We start from the raw sequence: 15,034 nt of genomic DNA on the forward strand, positions 1-15,034 counted from the left end.
AAAAAAGAAGGAAGCACAGTGGGTATCATTGTTCATGTAGGCATTATTAATACTATTGCTGTGATGCATACCTATAACCAACAGCAACTTGTCTGGAGGAGTTTGTCACTATGCCATTTAGATTCCGAAGTAGCATAAAAAATTGTCCATGAGCTGTCACCCTCTTACTCCTCCACACCAAACACGCTTTTCAGAGATACCTCTATTTGGAAAAGACATGATCATAAATCTAAGGGTATTTCTTTTAACAGTGTCTTTTTCTTGTGAAGAAGTGTCTTTCTACTAAACTCCCCTAGAGGAAAAAAGAATGAAAAGTTTTCTGGTTGTAGGAATGACTGGTTATGTGGCTGCCACTGTAATTTAACTCATCATTTTTGGGTTTACTACTTATAAAACATAAAAATGCAAATTTTTTCCAAGTTGTATTTTAGTTCTTGGCCATAATTAACTCAGGTACTCCTAAACATTACTTGGAAAAATAACATCTATAAAGGACTATATGTTTCAGTTAAATTTTTACATCTATTTTTGGCCAGCTTTTAAAAAGAAACATTGTACCAGGTTTGTGATATGACCTACAGTGGAAGATTCTGAAACAGGAATCAACTTACGGTTTTAGATTTGTTTCAGTTCATAACAGCTAACACTCCTTTCCCAATTCAGAAAACTTCCTCCACATACTCCCAAGTGTTTGTTGCATTATCTCATAAGAAACATATTAGTTTTAGCTGTTATGTTTCAATAAACATCAATAGAGGTTTCTTAGCTTAAAATAAGTCTATGCCAATTTGAAAAATAAGACTTTGATTGCAATGCAGAAGTGATTCCAAATAAGGTTTTTGCTTTGTGCTCTCTCTCTTTCCACTGTTCGGTTTCTGATGCAAACAAAGATCTATCTGTACACTAAAAGAAAAGGAATGTTAACATTTCCCTAAGTGCCATTCTGAAAATGTCTCAAAATTTATACTGGTTTTATGTCTTTAACAAAAAAGTCATTTACAACATAGTCAATGACTGCCAGTTGTGCACCAGGTTGGATCTAGGTACATCTTTCTATTTTAGAGCTGGAATATAAGCCCAGAAAAGACTTTTAATTCCTCAAACCAAGCAAAATGATTTTTATATTTAAAGAAACTTCATTAGGGAAAAAATAATATATTAGCAGTTAATTAGATCATGACTACATTATTCTTTTTTTTTTTTTTTTAAGTTTATTTTGAGAGAAAGGGAGAGCACAACTGAGAGCCAGAGAGAGAGAGAGAGAATCCCAGGCAGGCTGCACACTCAGCACAGAGCCCGACATGGAGCTCCATCTCATGTCTTTTAGATCATGACCTGAGATGAAATTAAGAATCAGTCACCTAGCCAACTGAGCCACCCAGGCACCCCAGGTATGCATTATTTTATTTTATGCAACATAGGAGTTTTATAAGCCAGAAAGAGGAAGTGTACATTAAGAAGCCTTGAAAGTTACAAAACATTGTTTAAAGATAAAGTAGCAAGCACACCTAAGGCACATATAGGAAAGATGGCATGTGGGCTCATTTTCAGTAGCATTTGGGTTCTCTTCTTAATCCCCTCTGAAAATCTCACCTGTCACTCTCCATTCTCACATCTCCACTCCGCTCACAAGAGTTAACACTCTCTCTTTACTGTCCTTTGTACTATTTTTCATTCTATCAGGAAATACCAGAACAGAAAAGCAATAGTACTGCATTACCCTCACCCTAAAATGTCCCCTGAATGCAAATTATCTTAAGAATTACTGTCACTTAAAAATATTTATGAAGTCTTTATAAAGAATACGATGTCAAAAAGTCAGGATTAGAAAATTTGATAGGGTACAAAGACTGACCTTTGGATGAGTAAGGATATTGATGAACAAGGAAAACAATACAGAGAGAAGAAAAAGTTTTCACAGAGATTGGGAGAAAATAAAAGGAATATTTCCCTTTTCCTAATAAAATCTGTTCAGATTATTGGTAGATTAAATATTTCTGAGACCAGGGAAGACAACTGCTCAACTGCATAAGTGACAAAATCCTGGAGTACAGCAAGAGATCTTCAGTCAAGTCTTTTTCAGTAAGTGTTTCCCCAGGTTATGAAGCTGTACTTAAGTAAACCAGGGGTAAGCTATATTTGAATTAGTATAACAGCTGATTTGAAGGACACAAATACTGTAAAAACAGTGAAAATATTGTAAAATTTGCAACCTGGATCTTCTAAGCCATAAAATAGAAATACTGTGCCTGAAAATAATACAGTAACTTCTGCATAGTACATTTGGTTGAGTGTCTATCATTTACAAAACACTGTGTCAGACACTAAGTGGGGGTGACAAAGATGAATGAGATATGAACTTGGAATTTAGGAAAAGATTTTCTAACTGAGCAAAGTTAGGAGTCCACATACTGGAAGTCATCATAAATTTTAACAAACGAATTCCCTTGCTTCCTAACATTTATGTTCAAAATGTCCAAATAAATATTGATGAAAACATTTATGAAAATATGAATGTTTTGTCTGCAAATTGTTGCCAGTAAAAAAAGCTCTGTGACCTTGTAATAAGTTTCCAGAGCTCACCTAGGAGATGGCATATGTATCTTCCTTTTACTAATTTTCTGTAGAAGCAGACTGTGCCATGGTTAGACTGGATCAGCACTTAGTAAATATTTAATAACTTACACTTAGCAGTGAAAAAGCCATCTACACATTTTGCATGATGACCGTAATGCCTGAGAAAGATGATGAGTTCAGTGGAGAGAAAGCAGCAAAAATCAAAGAATCTGTGCTATTAGAGAATTGCTACTGGATTCATCATGGAGAAATGCCATGGGAATCAGCTTAGCACAGATAAACTTCTACTGTCATTCCCACTGAGCTTCTTAGGGTTCCTTATATCTAAGCATTACAGCACATAGTATATGGACTTGAATTTAAAAATGTACCAATGTGGAGGGTGAAGAATAAGCAAGGCAAGAAGAGTATCATTGATCATCCTGTGAATGTAAAAATAAAGTTAAAAACCACTTCCTGTTCTCAAACAGTTGCTCTTTTGGCTCTTTCTAGTCTGTTCTTTTTCTAGATGCCCCTTAAATTTTGGTGTTCTATGTTTTTGTTTTAACACTTCTCATATGACATACTTTGTAGAATTTCGTTTATTCTTCTGCTATTCCCCCAAAATGAAAATAAATATGATATTTTTCTCTCCCAAGGCCAGAAGCAACCAGGATAATGAATAAAAAGAAATAATGCAGATGCCACATGTAAAGTAGAAAATTAAATTCTTTCTGAAATCCAATCCCTTGAATTCTGTGTTTATCCATCATTTGTTTACTGCGATTTATATACTCAGTACTGACTCTAGCAGAATTTTTCCATGCATTAAAATGTGGAACCAGTTGTTTGACAGGTTACATGAGAGGCAAGATATTCAAGACTAAACCTGGCATGGTTTGCCCACATCATGCTAACAAAATACTAATATAGCCTGCTTCTTCTCCTGGATTCTTTATCTTAATTACGTGGACATTTAACTTGGAAACCTGTAGCAATCCTTAACTTTTTCAACTTCCCATGTCCTACTTTTAATAAGATTCATGGATTTTACCTGTCAAATATTTTCTGGATACATTCTTGTTCTCAATCTTCTTTGCCATTACTACCACTTTAGTTTTGTTCTCATCTTTTAGCTAATTTCCTTGCTCTTGTTTTGCCCTCTCTAATTCGTTCTGTACCTTGGCCAGAGTGATATATTTATCCCAGAGGATACAGCTTAAGTTTCTTAACCAAGCATATGAAACTCTCCATGATTATATGCTTCCACTTCTTGACTCAAAGTTCAGTAATATTACACTGCTTGTAAGTCTCCCTGCTCTACGTACTCATCCTCCCCTACATAAACGCGGTATTTTCTGCTTTGGTGCTTCATTGTATTGTTTCCTTTTCCTGGGCAGCCCTGCTCCGGTCCGTTTCAGAACCTTATTCTTCTTCCTCGGGACTCTTATTCCTCCCTTAAGGCACAATTTGCATTCACTTCCTCCAGAAAGCTCTTCCCAGGAACCTTTTCTGCTAGACTTCCTGTCGTGCCTCTGGGATTCCATAGCGATGACCTGCTTATATGGGTCTTCCTCACTCTACTGCAAATTCCTTGAAGACTAAGACCACTCCTATTTCACCCGTGATTTTCTAACTGAATTTAACTGATCACTGATTGAACAATGAACAACAAAGGGGGTAAGTGGAAGTGATCAAGAAAGGAACAAAACTAGTCAATTATGGACTCCACCCCTTACTCTGCTATACTCTTTACATTTACCACCTTAATGAATGTGGATTCTCACTTCTCACTTGTAGGCAGGTGGTCTCCAGTTGTAGATATGGCTGTAATCTTTCTCTAACATCTACTTGGGTACTGGATATGTCCCACTTGGAATTCGGACTTTTATCTTCCCTGGAATGGCATTATCATTCTTCTGTCTTGACATATTACTCTGAGTAATATGTCCATATTATCATCTGTCCTTTCCTGCAGTCTAATCAGTTAACAATCTGATATATTCTTTTCTTGTAGTATTTATTGTTCTGAAATTATTCCTTCCTTTAAAATTTCTCTGCCCTCATTCCATTTTAAATCCTTATAGCCTTGTTCCTAAATGGTAGTACACCACTAGATATCCTTCCTATCTGATCTGGCTCCAATCTGATTTTCTTAAATTTTTAAAAAAATTTATCCAATAATTAAACTCTTTTTTTCCCCTTAGGATGGTCTTTCACTAAGCTGTCTAAAACTGAGTTTTCTAAACTTTCTTTCACTAAATAATGAATATTATATGATTCATTTTTCTCTCCCCTCCCCCTTCTCTTTTATTTGTGCTTCACCTGTCAACAACTCGAACTTCTACGTAGCTTCTGTAAAAGCAACTTGATGATAAATAATCATTAATTAATTGATGGAAAAGAAGGTGCCACATTGTTGGTTCTCTCTTGGGGTCAGTACCGTTGCATCTCTGATGCATCACATTCATTCATGTTGTCTGCCTCTGCTTCTGTATCTTAGCACATCACAGTACTTGCTCATTTACCACAGGTTAATTTGTGTTTATTACATTTAACCTATAGAGTCAGGTAGCTGAGTGGTGAATATTAGAGGACTGCTATTAAAGAATTTGAAAAACACTTTTAGAAAGCCTTAGATAATAGTGTCTGAAAAATTTATTCAGAATAGCCCTGGTATTTTTCTGTATAAAAAACATAACTATTCCCATTGTACTCTTTTGTACATATCAATTAACATTGAATATCAGGGGGAAAGTTTTGACCTTGCTTTAGTAGAAAGATTTATTGCAAATCTTTCAGAAACGGTTTAATGCCCAACAAGTTAAAATAGAACTACTTGGGACAGCTTGACAGGGGAGAGAAAATTCACATTTTAAAGTATTAAAACTCCTCAAAGAACTTTAGTTAAATTCAATACTAAGCCAGAAGTCCAAAATAGAAGCCCTCTCAGCCCAGTTATTACCTTTTGCTGATGCTTTCTCTGTGGTTACTCTGTCTAAGCCAGAAGATTCTAAAGCTAGGAAGAGTGTTGTTTTTTAATAGCTATTTGGCCAGACCACCAATTGCTTTACGATACTGTAGCTCTGAATACAGTGCAGAGTATTAGATTAACAACTTTTGCTTTGACCAGCAAGAACAAGAGAGTTAGGAAATAAAAAGCAGGACCCCTGTTTTCCCTATTGCAGAATTCTTTGTTCCCTGAACCACAGGGAGGATTAGTTTGAATAGTGGTGTGTAAAATGGAGTCAGTCTTATAGATCCTATCACTTTTTATCATTCCACTAAGGGAGGGTTCAATTTAATAAGACATGGTATAAACTGTATTTGGTTTGTTTAGGACCTTTATATAGATTAGCAACCCCGGACTCTTTCTCTGGTTTTCTTTTCTTTTTTTCTTTTTTTCTTTTTTTCTTTTTTTAACTGATGATAGTGTGATTAGCAGTAACAGGAGGTAATGGTGGTGGGAGTGGAGGGAATTTTGAAGGTGAAGCTTTGATAAATATCAGGGATTTGGGACTCACAGGAAGACACTGCATCCCACATCCTTTGTTCGGGAATCTCCATGATCAGGATCTGTCGGGGAAGTATCAGTGGTTTTTAATTTCTGCCTAATGGAATAAGAAGAAAAGATCTTTGCACTCTGCTGCTAAGTTGTCTGTCAATTGATCTGCAGTCTCACAAATAGAAATTGAACACAAAAGCAATTTTCCTAGTTGGGATTCTAGGCCTCATCCTCAGTTGCAACAACCATCGTGTCTCCTCTCTATATTCACAATCTCAATCTCTGTTTAGTATTTAATTTCCTTTCAACAAACACTTATTGAATGCCAGGCATTGTATTAGGTGTTGAAGAAAGATAGGAGATGAATATAAAACCTGGCCTCTGCCCTTGTTTTCATCACCTTGAAAACTCAATTGTGTCTCATAGAATGATTTATTTGTTTAGTAATCTAGATGAAAAACTAGCCACACAAAATACACCTGGAGGTATAACTAAGTTCAGATACTAAATACAGCAAGTCAGGTGATACAGGGTCATCTTACAGCATAAGGTAGATAGATGGGGTCCTGAACAACACCTGGATTCCAAAGAACTATAGTGAAGAGGCTCTCGTGTGGATCCTGCCAGGTGACTTTATTTCTTTGTGCCACTTAAGGTTAAAACAAACGTGTGTGCACGCATGCGCGCACGTGCAGACACACACACACACACACACACACACACACACACACACACACTGCTTCTGCCTGCAACCGGACATACATGCACAAAAGATACCTAAATGAGTTGATCGGCATCTGACATTTATAATTAATAGTTTTAGAAGGTCTTTTTTTGTTTAAAATTAGATAAACTGTGAATATCAAGATGAAAATGAATTGACCTGTTTAATTTCTTTGTCTAATAATACTGTTGATAATGATGATTTGCATAAATCATCCTTTTTTCCTAAAGAGACTTAGAAAATGCATTATATAGATATATTCTTTTCTGTTTCTATGTAAATTATAGATTAAACAAATATTACCATCTTTATCTTAGAGAAACTGAGACATTGAACTGTGTAATGACTTTAAAAAGGCAGAAAACCAGGATTAGAGTTCCTAATTTTAAAACCAGATTTTACATTGGAGGTAGAAGTAGATTGTCCAAAAGAAATTTTTCTACTGTTCTTTGTTCTTTATCAGCTAACTTGCTTTCCAGCCAGATTTTAACACAGTCAAGAAATCATAAGAGCAGAGTGATTGTACTGAGCAAGGAAGGAAGGGGGGGAAGTGCCTCTCCTTTGTTTGGCAGAGCTCCTTTTATAAGAAAGTTTAAGAAGGGTGCCTGGCTGGTTCAGTCTGTATAGCATTTGACTTTTGATCTCAAGGTCTTGAGTTCAAGCCCTACATTGGGTGTGGAGCCTACCTAAATAAATAAATAAATAAATAAATAAATAAATAAATAAATATTTTTAAAAAAGGAAAGAAAGTTTGGGAATAAGAGGAAATGATTTTGAATATAACCTGGTACATACTACTTTTTTGTTTTGTTTTGTGGGTTGAACCAAAAATAAATTGTCCTGAGGAAGCAGCATTTCTAAATGGCAGAATGATAGCCAGGATCTTTGCTTTCTTCCCAAATTCGTTGCAATAGGAAGACAACAGAAAATAGTCACCCCTGACTATAAGCCCAACTTTAGTCTTCTGATGACTCAGAGTCTAGGTATTTTAAATTAAGCATTTTTATTGTGCTTTAATTTTAAAAGACATATAAGTTTAAAAATAGCTGTATTTCCAAGATGCTGAAACAGTTTTGTAAATTTTATGAATTGTTTACACTTTTCCCTTTCATACTTCCAAACAGTTTGCAAATAGCTAAGAAATTCTTTGTGACAGTTTAAGCAGCCTGCTGTTGATGCAGTGTCTAACATGTTTTGACAGACATGGGAGCTTTCCAACACATAAATTGGTATTGTATTTCAGCACAACTCAAGTTTCAACCACCTGCATTAGAAACAAATGCAAGATATTTTTTGGCAACTGGTACTGCTTTTGGCTTTCTAAGAGGAACTTTGCAATATATAATCACACAGACATATAGATTCTTAGGCCTGAGAAAGACTTAAAATAAATGTCTGGTCAGTTCCCCTCTTCCCAAGCAGTTTCACCCCCTCCTGGTAGACCTTCACTTGCATGTCATAACATCAACCATTCCACCAATAGAGGCTCATCCCTTGGATTATGTATTATCTGTAAAGATATTCTTTTGAAACTTCAATAGACAGGAGATAAGGAAAGGTTTTGTGGAAAGAGAATAGGATCTGGGATCAGGAGGGCTTAGTTTCATGTCCCAAGTTTATCTCTGACCCTGTGTACAGCCTGTAATATATTTTTTAAATCATTGTGAGCCTCATTTTCCTCATCTGAATAATGGGGATAATAACAGTTTCATAAATTATTGTAAGGAATAAATTATACAACCTACCTAAAGATTCTAGCATAGTATTTGCTACCAGATATGGGTATTTTATTTTATTTGGTCCTTACATAAGCAGTAGGAGAAAAACGTTATCTCTATTTTATAGAAGAAGAATGTGAAGTTCAGTGGTGATATGGTTTCTCCAAATTTTTATGTTAAGTAAAAAATAATCCCCAGGACAGCCAAATAACCTCTTACTTATCAGAGCAAGTGAACTTTGGAATCTTCATGTTTTCCAGCATTTTAAATCCATTGCTCAGTCACATTGTAGGGTAAACATTGTGCCCATTTTTTCCGCAGTTCATACACCAAAGGTAAATGAATTAAATAAAAATAGAATTAAGATTGCCACCTTAACAAATAGTTCTTTATCACTGAACACACAGACATTAATGATAAGTATTAATTGGATTTTAAACTTTGATTAACAGTTTTCATAATTATGTATTAAACATAAATAATTTCCAGCCTGCTAAGCTGAAAGTTTCAGGAAAGCAAAGAACACATATGCCGTATCCCCAGTGCTTGGTACGTTGTACTTATCTATAAATATGTAAATAAATGCTATTAATTGTGTAATAATACTTTTACAGTGGTATAAAATTCCACTTTTTTCAGTTTATTCTTATTTCTATTTCTGGAATTTTTCTTCATATTCTACATTTTATTTCTCTTCTAAATAAAATAAATTCTCATTGCTAAGGAAGATTTTAAAAAAATAGAGATAAGATAAAAGAAAAAATATTAACCATTTCATAGTTTGTTATTTTGCTTTTTTAAAGAATTGAAAATCAATTTTAGTTAGACTTCAGAAAGTGTATATGTTTCCCTGGGTATTTCTTGATCTAACCACAGGGCTCTCCCCATTACAAGAGATGAAGCTTAATAATAACATTATTTGCTTATAAATTTCAGCCACATGTCCCTGGGAAAAGTGTCAGAAACCCCTCCATGTTTTTTGTTCTGTTATCATTTTGGTAAGATTTGTTTAGGGAGCCACTTCCCTAAGGAATCTTAAAATTAATCTTTTATTTTCTATTGATTTTCCCACAATGAAGCAAGAGTATTTTTTATTAATACATATTATAACACCTCTATTCTGTTCAGGTTAATTTTGAGTCATCTTTGGACTATCTGAGAACTTCAAGCTATTTCTTTTAAGAATGCTACATAAGTAGCTAATATTTCAGCTCTGAACACTTCATAAAGTTTGAGTAAAAATATGTATCAGTTGTTTTTATAAATGGAGCAAGAATTTGTCTTAGTACTAAATTATTGGATAATAGCCTTTTAACACTGAAGCTCCATAATGGCGCTTATGTGTATATATATATATATATATATATATATATATATATATATATATATACACACACACACACGCATATGCATGCCTGGGGGCTTGGGATTTTTTAAAAACTTGGTAATTATAAAAATTTCCATGATGTATTTAAGGATAAACTTACTTTAATTTTTCCTTGCTCTCTATAACTTTTTTTAAGCATACAACTTTTTAAAAATTATGTTGATTGTATTCTTTGATCTGCTTCTATTATTTTCAGTTCTTAGAACATCTAAATATCTTTTTGTAATGTTTATTCTTAAAAAATTAAATTGGTACAAGTAAACAATTAAATACTCAAATAGAACCAAAGGGCATTAAAAATAAGCAGTTCTTTGCCCTTCACCCCTCTCTGTCCCTTTCTATACACAGTCCCACTCTCATTTAACTCTTTTTGCTATAAATTATATTACTTAACTTCATGTGTTAAAGTAATATTTTTATACTGATATTTATTGATATATCTGTTTTAAATATGACCTGTTGAGGAGTTGAGTTTGAGGCTCTTAGCACCATCCTTTTTTTTTTTTTTTTTTGTCAATTGGCTAACATACAGCATAGTCTTGGCTTTAGGAGTAGATTCCCGTGATTCATCACTTACGTACAACACCAAGTGCTGATTCCTGAAAGTGTCCTCCTCAGTGCCCATCACTCATTTTCGCTATCCCCCAACCCCCTACCCCAAGCAACCCTCAGTATGTTCTGTGTATTTAAGGGTCTCTTATGGTTTACTAAGAGACCATAGTCTCTTTGTATCTTATTTTCCCTTCCCTTCCCTATGGTCTTCTGTCAAGTTTCTCAAATTCCACATGAGTGAAATCATATAATATCTTTCTCTGACTGACTTATTTCACTTAGCATAATACCCTCCAGTTCTATCCACATTGTTGCAAATGGCAAGATTTCATTCTTTTTCATCTTTGAGTAGCATTCCATTGTGTATATATACCATATCTTCTTTATCCATTCATCAGTTGATGGACATTTGGGCTCTTCCATAATTTGACTATTGTTGATAGTGCTGCTGTAAACATTGGATGTGCCCCTTCGAATTACACTCCTATATTTTTTGCATAAATACTTAGTGCCATTGCTGGGCTGTAGGGTAAGCCAATTTTTAATTTTTTGAGGAACTTCCACACTGTTTTCCAGAGTGGTTAAACCAGTATGCATTCCCATCAACAGTGCCAAAGGTTCCCTTTTTCCACATCCTCGCCAACATCTGTTGTTGCCTGAGTTGTTAATTTTAGCCATTCTGACAGCTGTTTGGAGGTATCTCATTGTGGTTTTGATTGATAACCCATTGTGGTTTTCCTTGATAAGCAATATTGAACATCTTTTCATGTGTCTGTTTGCCATCTGGATGTCTTCTTTGGAAAAGTGTCTGTTCATGTCTTCTGTCCATTTCTTCATTGGATTATTTGTTTTTCATGTGTTGGATTTGATAAGTTTTTTATAGATTTTTGATACTAACCCTTTATCTGATATGTCATTTGCAAATACCATTTCCCATTCCGTCAGTTGTCTTCTAGTTTTGTTGATTGTGTCTTATGCTGTGCAGAAGCTTTTTATCTTGATGAAGTCCAGTAGTTCATTTTTGCTTTTATTTCCCTTGCCTTCACAGACATGTCAAGTAAGAAATTACCGCGGCCAAGGTCAAAGAGTTGCTGCCTCTTTTTGCCTATAGGATTTTGATGGTTTCCTGTTTCACAGTTAGGTCTTTCATCCATTTTGACTCCTATTTTTGTGTATGATGTAAGAAAGTGGCCCAGGTTCATTCTTCTGTAAGTTGCTGTCCAGTTCTCCCAGAACCATTTGCTAAAGAGACTGTCTTTTTCCTATTGGATACTCGTTCCTGCTCTGTTGAAGATTAGTTGGCTATCTATTTGTGGGTCCATTTCTGGGTTCTCTGTTCTATTCCATTGGTCTGTGTGCCTTTGTGTGTGTGTGTGTGTGTGTGTGTGTGTGTGTGTTGCCAGTACCATACTGTCTTGATGATTACAGCTTTGTAATACAGGCTAAAGTCCGGAATTGTGATGCCTCCAGTTTTGGTTTTCTTTTTTCAACATTACTTTGGCTATTCAGGGTCTTTTGTGGTTCCATACAAATTTTAGGATTGTTTGTTCTAGCTCTGTGAAGAATGCTGCTGCTGTTTTGATTGGGGTTGCATTGAATATGTAGATTGCTTTGGGTAGTATCAACATTTTAACAATATTTGTTCTTCCAATCTGTGAGCATGGAATGTTTTTCCATTTCTTTGTGTCTTCAATTTTTTTCATAAGCTTTCTATAGTTTTCAGCATACAGATCATTTCCCTCTTTGGTTAGGTTTATTCCTAAGTATTTTATGGTTTTTGGTGCAATTGTAAATGGGATCAATATCTTGATCTCTCTTTCTGTTGCTTCATTATTGGTGTATAGAAATGCAAACAATTTCTGTACATTGATTTTGTATCCTACCACTTTGCTGAATTCATGAATTAGTTCTAGCTGTTTTTTGGTGGAGTCTTTCAGGTTTTCCATGTGGAGTATCATGTCATCTGCAAAGAGTGAAAGTTTGACTTCTTTTTTGCCAATTTGGATGCTTTTATTTTGTTTTGTTGTCTGATTGCTGAGGCTAGGACTTCCAACATTATGTTTAACAACAGCAGTGAGAGTGGACATTTCTGTTGTGTTCCTGATCTCATGGGGAAAGCTTTCAGTTTTTCCCCATTGAGGGTATTAGCTGTGGCCCTTTCATATATGGCTTTTATGATGTTAAGGTATGTTTCTTCTATCCCGACTTTTTTGAGGGTTTTTAATAAGAAAGGATGCTATATTTTGTCAAATTCTTTTTCTGCAGCTATTGATACAATCATATAGTTCTTATCCTTTCTTCTTTTAATATGATGTATCACACTGATTGATTTGCAAATATTGAGCCAGCCCTGCAGCCCAGGAATGAATCCCACTTGGTCATGGTGAATAATTCTTTTAATATACTGTTGAATTTGATTTGCTAGTGTCTTGTTGAGAATTTTTGCATCCATTTTCATCAAGGTTATTGGCCTATAATTCTCCTTTTTAATGGAGTCTTTGGTTTGGGAATCAAGGTAATGCTGGCTTCATAGAATGAGTCTGGAAGCTTTCCTTCGGTTTCTATATTTTTGGAACAGCTTCATAAGAATAAGTATTAACTCTGCTTTAAATGCCTGGTAGCATTCCTCTGGGAAGCCATCTAGTCAGGACTCTTATTTGTTGGGAGATTTTTGATAACCGATTCAATTTCTTCTCTGGTTATGGGTCTGTTCAAAGTTTGTATTTTTTCCCATTTGAGTTTTGGTAGCATGTGAATGTATAGAAATTTGCCCATTTCTTCCAGATTGTCCAGTTTGTTGGCATATAATTCTTTATAGTATTCTCTAATAATTGTTTATGTTTCTATGCTGTGGTTGTGATCTCTCCTCTTTCATTTGTGATTTTATCTATTTGGGTCCTCTCTCTTTTCTTTTTGAGAAGTCTGGCTAGCAGTTTATCAGTTTTGTTTATTCTTTCAAAAAACCAGCCCTTAGATTCATTGATATATTCTACTTTTTTTGGATTCCATATTGTTTATTTCTGCCCTAATCTTCATTATTTCTCTTCTTCTGACTTTGGGCTTTCTTTACTGCTGCCTTTCTAGTTCCTTTAGGTGTGAGGTTAGATTATGTATTTGAGACCTTTCTTGCTTCTTCGATAGGCCTGAATTGTAATGTATTTTCTTCTTAGGACTACATTTGCTGCATCCTAAAGGTTTGGACTGTCATCTTTTCATTTTCATTTACTTCCATATGTTTTTTAATTTCTTCTTAGTTTCCTGGTTGACCCATTCATTCTTTATTAGGGTGTTCTCTAACCTCCATGTATTTGGGGACTTTCCAAGTTTTTTCTTGTGGTTGATTTCAAGTTTCATAGCATTGTGATCTGAAAATATTCATGGTATGATCTCAATTCTTTTATATTTGTTGAGGGCTGTTTTGTGACCCAGAATGTGATCTATTTTGGAGAATGTTCTGTGTGGACTCGAAAAGAATGTGTATTCTGCTGCTTTTGGATGAAAAGTTCTCAATATATCTGTTAAGTCCATCTGGTCCAATATTTCATTCAGAGACACTGTTTCATTATTGATTTTCTGCCTAGATGATCTGTCCATTTCTATAAGTGGAGTATTAAATTCCCTTACAATCACGGTATTATTGTCTATACATTTATTTATGTTTGTGATTAATCGATTTATATATTTGGGTGTTCCATGTTGGGGACATAAACATTCACAATTGTTAGCTTTTCTTGATGGATACACCCCTTAATTATGATATAATGACCTTCTTTATCTCTTTTTACAGTCTTCATTTTTTTTTAAATCTAGTCTGTCTGATATAAATATGGCTACTCCAGTTTTTTTTTTTTTGACATCCAGTAGCATGATAGATGGTTCTGCATCCCCTCACTTTCAATCTGCAGGTGTCCTCAGGTCTAAAATGAGGCTCTTGTAGGCAGTATATAGATGGATATTAGGGGTTTTTTTTTTTGGTCTATTCGGATACACTACGTCTTTTGATTGGGGCATTTAGTCCATTTACATTCAGAGTGATTATTGAAAGATATGGATTTAGTGTCGTTGTGTTATCTGTAGCTTTGTGCTTGTGGTGATGTCTCTGGTCCTTTGTAGTCTTTGCTGCTTTCCACTCACAGAGTCCCCCTTTGGATCTCCTGCAGGGCTGGTTTAGTGGTTATGAACTCCTTTAGTTTCTGTTTGTCTGGGAAAGCCTTTATCTCTCCTTCTATTCTGAATGACAGCGCTGCTGGATAAAGGATTCTTGGCTTTATATTTTTCCTATTCAGCACATTGAATATTTCCTGCCACTCTCTTCTGGCCACATTTCAGTGGGCAGGTCTGCTATTACCCTTATAGGTTAAGTCCCATTTGTCCCTGGATGCTTTCAGACGTCCTTCTTTATCTTTGTATTTTGCCAGTTTCACTATGATGTGTCATTGTGTTGACCTGTTTTTGTTGATTTTGAAGGGGGTTCTCTGTGCCTCTTGGACTTGGATGCCTGTTTCATTCCCCAGATTAGGGAAGTTCTTAGCTATAATTTGTTCAATAACCCTCTGCCCCTTTCTCTCACTCTTCTTCTTCTGGAACTCTTA

This window comes from Panthera leo, chromosome C2, assembly GCF_018350215.1.
Source record: "Panthera leo isolate Ple1 chromosome C2, P.leo_Ple1_pat1.1, whole genome shotgun sequence".
NCBI lineage: Eukaryota > Metazoa > Chordata > Mammalia > Carnivora > Felidae > Panthera > Panthera leo.